This window comes from Gymnodraco acuticeps, unplaced genomic scaffold (genome assembly GCF_902827175.1).
Source record: "Gymnodraco acuticeps unplaced genomic scaffold, fGymAcu1.1, whole genome shotgun sequence".
Taxonomy (NCBI): Eukaryota; Metazoa; Chordata; class Actinopteri; order Perciformes; family Bathydraconidae; genus Gymnodraco; species Gymnodraco acuticeps.
Genome location: NW_022990214.1, coordinates 1,244,824 through 1,254,851, shown reverse-complemented (window position 1 = coordinate 1,254,851; position 10,028 = coordinate 1,244,824). Strand labels below are relative to the sequence as shown.

The 10,028-nt window shown below is 38.7% G+C and overlaps 1 long non-coding RNA gene across 1 annotated transcript; it reads right to left on the bottom strand.

The window, feature by feature from the left end:
- Window positions 1-7,520: 7,520 nt before the first annotated feature.
- On the bottom strand, window positions 7,521-9,198 carry LOC117547723. The gene is made up of 2 exons (XR_004569229.1): window positions 8,989-9,198; window positions 7,521-8,717 (listed from the first exon to the last, which is right to left on the bottom strand). It is a non-coding gene; the product is annotated as an uncharacterized LOC117547723 (long non-coding RNA).
- Between the last annotated feature and the right edge of the window lie 830 nt (window positions 9,199-10,028).

Sequence of the window (10,028 nt, the reverse complement as noted above, 5' to 3'; positions counted from 1 at the left end):
AACGGTCTCCTCTGCAAGAGGTCAATGTGTGTGATCTTTGAGCCTGTGGTGGGTAAAGTCAGCTGCTAATAAAATGGATGTTGTCTGGAGACTAAAAGGCGATTTAAGGCGATTCGATGGGAATAAATACTATGTTAACACTGATGCTTGGTTAAGCTAAAATAAGGGAGGAAAAGAGACGAAAGAATAGTTGCAAAGCAAGAAAATGTCAGGAGTTAGGTTGTACAAGGTGAAGCCCAGGAATGGCAGGAATCCATAATTATCAACAATTCTGTAGCAGTATTCTCCTGTAATACAAACATGAAAGTAAACAGCAAAAACTGCTCGTATATGCTGCAATAAAATATGATATAGTACTGAAGGCAAAAACAGGAATAGATAAGCAACGAAAGAAAGAAACTCAGACGAGGCTGGAAAACAGAAAAAAACAGAAGTGAAGGAATTGAAAAAAAACGGAGAAAAAGAAAAGATTCTGGAGGATTCTAGTTGGAATCGGAGTCTGTAATTTGTTCAGAGCTATACTCTAGAAAACATCTGGAGGAGGTGTTTTACCTAATGGCTACACACACACTGAAAGCAGCAAAAATGAACAGTTGAACACCAGGGGTACCCTCTTCTTTTCATTCTACACGTGCTTTCGTGTTATTTTCTATGCGAGTGTGCATGCTTGTGTGTATGGACATGTTCTTATTTAAAGCTCCAATCAGGTTACGATGTGCAAATTACCCAACAATACCATGAGAGGAGATGGAAGCAGTGTTGCTTATGGAAAGTCAAGGCTGTATTGTGGTTAAAAAGTTATTGTCCTTGCGTTCATTTATTACAGTAACTTTTTGGTTCAACAAGCCGACATCTGTCTACAATCTGTAGCCTGAGCTGATGTTTTTGCATCACTATATTCAGTGTTAAGATAGTTTACTTTTAATTCTGCATACTGTAAACACTAGGAATGACAACCAGGAGAAGAATGTAAATCAGAATGTACCTCTTTCTAGTTGTCTGTTGCAGTATTGGAAATTGGAGGATGTATTCAGATATAGTTAAGTAAAAGTGGTAACAATATAAAGGCTCTGCTAAAAGTATATGAGCAAATCTTCAAAATCTTAATGAGGAAAAAGTATAAAATAAGCATTCAAATATGTAAGTATTCGGAATGTAAAACGGTCCATTTTAGTTATCAATGCACTATGTGTTTATTAGTTTAACATTAGAACTGATAACAGAGGAGCTTTTATTAAATATATGTACTGCAATGTAGCTTGCAAACTTCTTCTTATACCTGTTTTAACACATGCTCAATTATTAGTTTTATTATATATTATTAATATGAATATTCAAAGTGATTATCAAAAACGTGGTGCAGTTAAAGGTACAATACACACCCCTGAATTGTAGTAGAAATAGAAGGTTAAGCATAAGTGGTGAAATTATTAAGAGAAGATATTAATTAATGTGCATATAGTCAGTCAAGCAACTATAATACATTATAATTCAGCATTTACTTTCAATGCTTGATGTAAAGACTGCTTTTTTATTTGAAGTTGAATTAAAGTCTTGTCAACATGCTTTCACAGTACTTAATTATGACCTGTAAGTCAAATTGAAGGTTTACCTCACTATTATACCACATATATTACATCAGCCTGTTAAACAAATGTGTCTTTGATCAAGTTGATCAAATGTGCACAATGATCAAGTTCTGCCCTCTAGTGAGAGAACAGCTGTTTGCAGCTGAACTTCACAACAAACTAATGTTTCAGCTGCATGGTTGCCTGAAATCTTGTGAAACAAAACAAAAAAATCAGACATGTCCACAACAAAAGCTACAGGAAAACATTTCCCCCTTCCTTTATCCTTTATGTATTGCAGTTGTTTTAACTGCCCCAATTTGTTTTGAAGTTTGAAGGTTCAAAGTCTGTGTCTCAGGGAACATGTTTCAGTTATCTCTTAATTACCATGGCCAAGAGGTGCGAACACGCTGCAACGGCCTAAAACACTTCCATGAGCTGCAGCTTCAGAAACAATGCAAATATAAAAACAAAAATGTGCCAAAACACATGCAATAGAAAAAAACATCTTTGGCAATTTGACCAGAGCACTAGTTATCGTTCAGGGATTATAAAGATGGCCAAATATCACTGTTGTTGTAAAGTTCCCTAAAATGTACGTATTATTGGATAATTTATCGATGTGATGGCATGATTCCTTCCCATATTATTGCAGATCTGCTATAAGCCAGCTAGTTATAGCTGAACTAGTCATTTTGAATAAAACACCTCCATTTATGAACAGGCTAACTCAACAATGGTTTGGGTAGATGCACCTGTCAGCCACCGTACTTAATATATGCCAAATATAATTAAAAATATATTTTTGTAGTATTTTCTATGAAAAGTCTGCATGATTTCGGCAACTACAATCTTGATGTGTTCAGTTTGAGAGTGTTTGAGAGTTCAAACTGTATTTTATTAGATATAGGTGTCACCTGAGGCTAATTTCTATATTATCTTATTTGTGGTTCCTGTCTGATTCAATTCTAATCTTGGCTCGCCTTTAAGAACATGATCAAACGTAATGCATTTGTAAACAAGCAACATGGATTACAATTAAAGGGACATTTTGTGCCATTTGGCCTTGGCACAAGGCCGGATTAACCACTGGGCACACAGGGCACGTGCCCAGGGGCCCTTGAGCAAGAGAGGGCCCTCAGTAACAAGGCACAACCTCACTCATCATACATTGTTTTAAATGAAACTCACTCTCCGTCCGCAATAAATAACTCGGCTTTTCTATAGGGTCAAATTAATATATTTTCTAAACCGTCTCTGTACTGTAGGTCTCACTATGTATGCGCTCAACTTTATTAGTAAGCGGTGGTCTATAGCCGAATCACAACCCCCCCTTCACTCATGTCACATTGACATTGTGTCACGTCAGCTGAAAAATATGGATGGTGCCGGTAGCAGCCAAACGCCCAGCGGGGCAGCGAAAAGAAAGAAAAATAAAGAAAAGGAAGAGAGAGTGGCGGCAGCATTAAATCATTTCCCAACAATGAATAGCTTTTTCAAAAAAGCTAAAAGTGACGAATCAGGCCAGCAAAACAAGGAACAGTGACGGTCACGGAGCCTGTACGATTGACATGCCAGATTGAATGAAAATGTAAAATATTAGTCATTTTGGGTAGGCGTGTTGGTACGTAGGTTGAGGGCCCCTGAGCTCTCAGTGCCCAGGGGCCCCTGGAGGTACTAATCCGGCCTTGCCTTGGCAACAAGCTTTTTTTTTATAAAATAGGGAACTGTGCTTATCGCTCCACAGGATGTGCTAATTATTTTCTAAAGACATTATGGACTAATAATTTACTTCTTTCAACAATAATCAGATTCCAAGTAAAGGTCACAGTATGAAGGTAGATATGGTGCAAAATGCGAGAGCGTGTAAAACCTGATGTGAGCACTTGCAGAAAAAAATCTGAGCTTGTGTGCATACATTTACACTTGTATAACATATCCACGTAACTGTGAACCAAATGTACACTTGTATAAAATATCCACGTAACTGTGAACCAAATTTGAAGTCACAGAAGAAAAAAAAAAGTTTTGTAGCTTGTAGGAAAAAAATGAACTTAGTGATGAAATGTTCACTTGCAGAAAAATACATATTTTTAAAATATATTTTCCATTACAACTGCAACTTGGTTATTACAACCTCTCAAATCAGTCATTACAACTTGACGAATCTGCTCTGTGGCAGTATAAATCGACGAATCTGCGGTCTTGACCTTTGCTACACTTCTTGCGTTAAATGTGTCGCAAAAGTAATTTTCACGTGTATATGTGGGGGAGGGAGGCGGGTTGGAGCGAAGGGGCGGAGCTATCAGAACGAGGAGGCTCGGGTGACTGGAGACTGCGGGGATAACGGTCCGTGTCGCTACCAGTCCGCTGACATGGCGCGTCAATCAACGGTACATTTTGCCCATTACTTGCCCAGTATTACTTTGAATATTATTATTGTGATTGAGGATTAAATCCGCTTTGAAGACCACCGTTTTATATCGTGCAGTTTAGTGGCAAAATAACGTCAGTTAGCCAGCTAACGCTAGCTTTGTTGAGTTTATGCTAGCTAAACAAGTAGTGGTTGTAGTCTACAGCAGTAATTCATATATTATATAGCCTACTGCTTTGGCACTAACGGTTGATAACCGTTTATGAAAATAAAACCAATTGAACTGTACTGAAATAATGACAAGTTTTATAATTGTCTTGGGCTCCTGCTGTGTTTTTAAAGCCTTTGTAAATTATCCATGCTATTTTTTATTTAGCTAACGTCGAAGTAGTGTATGTGAAATCAACCTCACAATAAGATGTGTGTATATTACAATTATTAACGTCATATTTCAAGATGATTACTTAGATATTACAATATGGTTGGTTGAGCTGGAGTTCATTATTGAGCTTACACGTTAACGTCAGTCATATCTGAAGAACAAACACAAACCTTGTTGTTTTTATTAATTGTATAACCAAATTGATATCAAATAAACAGTAAGCATTCGTAACACAACTTCCAAAGTTACAGTAAAATAAAAAGGACCCTGACTCGGACAATACACAATCCAACATGTTCAACAGAAGATAATAAGTTATATTGTTTGTACACATGGTTCTTTACATATACAGTGGGGCAAAAAAGTATTTAGTCAGCCACCAATTGTGCAAGTTTTCCCACTTCAAAAGATGAGAGAGGCCTGTAATTTTCATCCTAGGTATACCTCAACTATGAGAGACAAAATGAGGAAAAAAAATCCAGAAAATCACATTGTCTGATTTTTAAAGAATTTATTTGCAAATTATGGTGGAAAATAAGTATTTGGTCAATAACAAAAGTTCATCTCAATACTTTGTTATATACCCTTTGTTGGCAATGACAGATGTCAAACGTTTTCTGTAAGTCTTCACAAGGTTTTCACACACTGTTGCTGGTATTTTGGCCCATTCCTCCATGCAGATCTCCTCTAGAGCAGTGATGTTTTGGGGCTGTCGCTGGGCAGCACGGACTTTCAACTCCCTCCAAAGATGTTCTATGGCAGGGGTACTCAAATACAAATCTTAAAGGTCCAAAATAAATGTTTCAATAAGACAAAGGTCCGTTTATTACGGTCATTCAAACTTTTAAACAATTGCAACAAGATTCTTAACACGAGGTTGCAAAAACAAAAATAATCTGTATGCAGCAGTTTTCATTGTTATTGTGTCTGTGCTTGACCCCTCAGAGTCGCAGTGTAAGAGCTGCACAGTTATGAATAAAGGCAGCTGCACCCTCTTTCATTCAGCATTCCCATTAGTGCTTTATAAATGTATTCCCCCTTGTGTGTCCACTGAGGTTCGTCAGGCCCAACACATCTTCAACAAACTCCCCCTTTGCCTCATCATAAAAACTCACAAACACCAGCAACTGAGCATTGTCAGTGATGTCAGTGGACTCATCCACATGCTAAGGAAATGCACTGTGCATTATTTATTCCATCACAAAGCTGATTAATCAAATCACCAGCCAGTATTTATGTTCTTCTGGTTGCTGTGGAATCTGAGAGGGGGATTTGCTTGATTTGACCTGTTATTTCCTCTTTTTGTTTGCCTTCAACATGGTCTCCATCACTTCAGTCATGCATTCTTTTATACTGCAGTTATTATCCAGTGGAAAGTCCTTACCTACTGGCCTAGTTAAATCAAAGTGGTTACTTTTTTTTGGCTGGGCAGTGTAGTTTTACACACCGTCTGATTTGACTTTCTCAGGACTTAAAACAGTTTTTTGGGGGCAGACCCCCTCAAAGAAAAAAATATATTTACACACGTAAGGTCATCATCTTAATAGTTGTGTATGCTCATCCGTGAGCAGAGCATCAAGTTGACATGTCTATTACAGCTGAATGCGGCGATTACCATCTTGTTCAGCAAAACGCCTCACAAACGTATTAAGATCAACAGCTTTAGTGCGTTTTGATTCAATGCTGAGTACAGCCAAACTGAGAGTCTCTTCTCTGTCATTGTAGACCGCAAATACCTCATTCCTTCAGTGCTTGGGTCCGAATGCTTCTCGTTTTGCGCCGTCCAGTTCAAAATGAAATCACCGCCAATCGTATGTCCACGCTCGCGCCAGGACCGGGGGACGTGCATCTTGTGCTGCATTCAGTTGCACTCGGACATTAGAGACTTTCTCTCATAAATGTCCGATGAGCCACAACTTTTCTTTCAAAACAAAGCTGCCAACTGGGGTGGCAGCTGGGGTGGCAAGGCCTATTTTTAGGGTGTCAGTTACCACCCCGGTAGGTGAAACTAGGCTAGCTACAGTACAGATGGAACTAGATGAGCTGTTAACTCTCGCTCTGAATTTTTTTTTGTTTTATTCTCGCTCTGACTTAGACAGGTTGAAAGAGACACACACATTTTTCCCACCCGTATTCCGCGAAGACCCGCCCTACTGTGCCTCTGATTCGCAGATTGTTTGGGGGAAAAAAATGCTGACTGGATGCTGAATGTGATTGGACAACACACTCTCACTCCCTAAGCGTCCAGGAGCGACGTTTGGTCAGTGTCCGTGGCGTCCAGTTGTGACGCTCCTAGGCTCCTTCAGCTTCATAAAGGGACGCAAATAGCTTTCAACTGATTGCAATGTATTCCCATCTGCGGCGGGATTTGACGCTCATGGAAGCACGGCATTCGTTTGTGTCGGCTGCCCTTAAAGGCAATGTGAGCGTCCATTCCCATTGGATAACGGAGAATTGTACACCCGGAAGTAAGTATTCTCCTTACTGTCGATTGATTTTACAGTGATATCTGCACTACTCATCGACTAAAAAACACCAGATTATCCTTGTTAATTACACAACATTGATTGGTTTAAATTGTGTGCAATGCTTTTGTATTTTTCCCCTTTGATTCGGAGAAACAAATATGTTTTCTGAGTAAAGGATGGCAGAAGACACTACACTACCCAGAATCCCCAGCTATCGTTTGGACTACACCATGTGCTCAGTTTGACAAAACCCCGTTTATTTTCTATATGCCCTGGCTGCGGAACGCGGAATGGGGCGGGGTCGGACGTCCGACCCCTCCTCCGCCCCATTCCTATAGGCCCTGGCTGCGGAACGCGGAATGGGGCGGGGTCGGATGTGGGCGGGGCTGGACGTCCGATGGGCGGGGTGTATGGATATCCTAATGACACAAACAGCATCATCTGCTGGACAACTACAATAAGTACAAATACAAATCTGCACTCGACTAAATATAATTAAAAAACTTCATACTAATTAAATGCATGAATGTATTTAAATATGTGGTATAAAAAGTCATATTTTCTATTAGTGTATTTAAGTTCATTATTTAATATTTGTTTTAATTGATATATTAGTGTATTTAAGTATATTATTTAATATTTGTTTTAATTGATTATTCATTTAGTTAGTTCTGTGCATACTCATATCTAGTCCATATACTTCAAATGATACATTGCACTGCATTTCATAGAATGATAGAAAAAGCATTTATTATTTACAACATTTATCATATAACAGAACAATCATTAAGATAACAGAACCGAAAAAGCAAATACAGTAAATATAAAAACCAAACCAAGTATACAAAAAAAAAATCTATACAACAGTGAAAGGCTTTTCTGATGCAAACATTCAACCGCGCTCTTCAAAACAGGCATGAACCTTAAGGTTTTCTTTGTCAATGCACTGCTCAAAAAACATTAAATAGTCCGACTCAAATTTGAACCTGAACATAAATGGGTCCATCCTGTCTTCCCAGCTGTCTTCGTCCCGCAGGTTGCTGGCTTCACCAAGGTTATGGAGAGCTGCTTCTCTGTCCAGTGGGGCCATGGAAATAATTTGTGGCAGGATGACTTTATCTCCCATATTCTTTGCAGAGCACCACTGAGATGCCGCCATAGCACTACTTATAAAGGGGTGCTTCTCCTACAGCAGTGGTTCTCAAACTTTTTCTGTCATTCCCCACTTTGAACAGGTGGGCCTTTTCAAGCCCCACCTGTTCCTCTTAAGCTTAATTTGTCAAGCTTAAAATTGTCAAATGTATCGTTCTATAACAGTCTCCAACCTTTTTTAGGATGAGAGCTACTTTCAAAAACTAAAACGAAAAAAAGAGCTACTTTTACTCCTCTTTTTTGTTGCACATTTTAACATTATGATATGCTACCTTTAACCTTTGTGTGCTGCAACTGACAGTGGCTGACAGTTAACAATAGTTTGCAGCTCTTTTTGGTAGCAATACATGTATGTATGTAGTGCTTATATGCTTATAGATGCAGTATATTTACAGTGCATATTTAAGGCTATTTCTGCTGTACACCAGTATAAAGGTAATACCTCAGTTTTCTACTTGTTTACTTTTACCCTTTACTAGTATTTTAAATATGTATCTTTCTACCTTGCTTGTGCATCACTTTCCTTTGGGATAAATAAAGTACCTATATATACATATGTATGTTGTCTGTTCACATGCATTTTGTTTGTTGTTCAAGTTATGCCCTAACATTGGCTTTTACCTTTATATTTCACCGTTGCATGATTTTGTATGTGGTTAATCACCAAATGCCTTTCTGCAGTCTTATAAGAGCAGAATGGGCACTGATAAAAAGGTGAATCGGCAGACTGTAGGGGCACAGGTTCTTCTCCCTCAGTAAGAATGGTATGGTGTCTGAGGAAGAACACAAAATGGAATACATTCAAATCAGAGTCTACATGTATCAAATGTTGTTATTTCTTTAAGCAGATCGATTCAGTTGGTTTGTAAGAATTTAAAAACACATCAAGATGAACAATGTAGATATTCTACATCTATGGATTCTTACGAACATTTCAAGACCAAGCATGCTGCGCTAACTTATTGGTACGGCCATACAGACAACTTACAAGGTAGGAACTTGGCAGCGAATGTCTACTGGGTTGCATAATACATAATTGATTACCTTCGGTCGTTCCCTTCCATGATAATGATGATGTACAATCGTCTTCAAATGTAATAACGCGGACAAACAGACCAACTAGGTGATCACATGGTTCTTCTATCTTCTTCTTCTTCTTCTTCTTCTTCTTCTTCTTCTTCTTCTTCTTCTTCTTCTTCTTCTTCTTCTTCTTCTTCTTCTTCTTCTTCTTCTTCTTCTTCTTCTTCTTCTTCTTCTTCTTCTTCTTCTTCTTGCTTCTTCTTCTTTCTCTTTCTTCTTCTTCTTCTTCTTCTTCTTCTTCTTCTTCTTCTTCTTGGCGGTAGGGAAACAGCTGATGTGTAATGTGGACTCACAAGGCGGGGTCGCGGAATGGGGCGGAGGAGGGGTCGGACGTCCGACCCCGCCCCATTCCGCGTTCCGCAGCGAGGACCTTCTCTTTTTTTTCACCATTCATTCCAATGGCTGGCGTCTATGTCACGTGATCTTCAAATTTCTCCCTGCAGAAAAAGAAAACATGGCCGAACTTCGTTTTATTCTCGGTGGAAAATGCCTATTTTAAAGTTAGTTTTGCCATTAAAATGCGTTTTGATGTCATTTGATGCGAGAAATATGAGTTGTTATTTTCAGATTATGTGTGCAGTGGATGTACATGATCTTTAGTTTGCTAGTTATTACGAAGATTACTTCAGGAAATCGCGACGTTTTCATTGTTTCCAAGGTGGTTGCTAGGGACGCTGCTATAGATATTATTTCTGTTATGTTGTGTAACTGTGTAATGGTGTTATCTTTATTGCTACCCCCTTCCCCGTCAATGTATAGTGTTGGTCCACAGCCTAAACATATTAGTTTAACAAAATCCGCATCTAAAGATAGCCTACGTTATTTTCCCCTGTGCAATTCCAGTCTCACGTCTCACAGCACATCGTCATTAACAAATACCGGAAACAGACCAAAAACATTTAAAAAAAATAAAATAATACTTTATTCCGAGTGTGCTTGCTTTTCTCTTTGGAAGTCATCACATAACGGCATTGTAATACACGGTTCGGCTGCATTAAATATTA